This window comes from Ipomoea triloba, chromosome 10 (genome assembly GCF_003576645.1).
Source record: "Ipomoea triloba cultivar NCNSP0323 chromosome 10, ASM357664v1".
NCBI classification, from domain to species: domain Eukaryota; kingdom Viridiplantae; phylum Streptophyta; class Magnoliopsida; order Solanales; family Convolvulaceae; genus Ipomoea; species Ipomoea triloba.
The window spans coordinates 12,048,975-12,050,025 of NC_044925.1; positions in this window are offsets into that span (position 1 = coordinate 12,048,975).

Sequence of the window (1,051 nt, forward strand, 5' to 3'; positions counted from 1 at the left end):
GACACCCCCCCCCCCCCCCCCCCCACTTTCGTGATCCTCAACACCCAGATTATGCGTGTCTGCTGAAAAAATCTCTATCTCTATATGGACTGAAACAAGCACATCGTGCTTGGTACCAACGCTTTACAGATTATGTAGCTACAATGGGGTTCCGTCATAGCATTTCAGATCACTCTTTATTCGTATAACGTCAAGGCACAGATACATCATATGTCCTTCTCTATGTTGATGATATCATCCTTAGCTCGCAGCTTCTTCAGATGATCTTCGAAAATCCATTATGTATAAGCTTGGCTCAGAATTTGCTATGAAGGATTTGGGTCCTCTAAGCTACTTTTTAGCTACATCCGTCACAAGACATTCAGGAGGTCTTGTTCTTTCTCAAAAGAAATATGCAGAGGAAATAGTTGAGCGAGCTGCCATGACCTCTTGTAAACATCTCCTACACCAGTAGACACAAAAACCAAGATCAACATCTCTTTAGGTAATCCTTATCATGACCTAACTGAATATCGTAGTCTCGCTGGTGCCCTACAATATTTAACTTTTACGAGACCAGATATTTCTTATGTTATTCAACAAGTTTGCTTATTTATGCACAACCTAAGAACCCAACACATGACGGCATTGAAAAGAATAATTCGCTACATTCAAGGTACTCTCGAATTTAGCCTTCACATTTATACATCTTCAATCAGCATGCTTGTATCATTCACCGACGCGGATTGGGGCGGATGTCCAGATACTAGAAGATCTACTTCTAGCTATTGTGTATACCTTGCAAATAACCTTATATCATGGTTTGCAAAAAGGCAACCTACTTTATCCCGATCAAATGCTGAGGCAGAATAACACGGAGTGGCCAATGTTGTCTCTAAATCTTGTTGGATCAGAAACTTGCTTTTGGAGCTTCACTATCCAGTTACAAAATCAGCCTTGGTTTATTGTGACAATATTAGTGCGATTTATCTTTCCGGCAATTCAGTTCAACATTAACGCACGAAACATATTGAAATGGATATACATTTTGTTCATGAAAAAGTCACTCGAG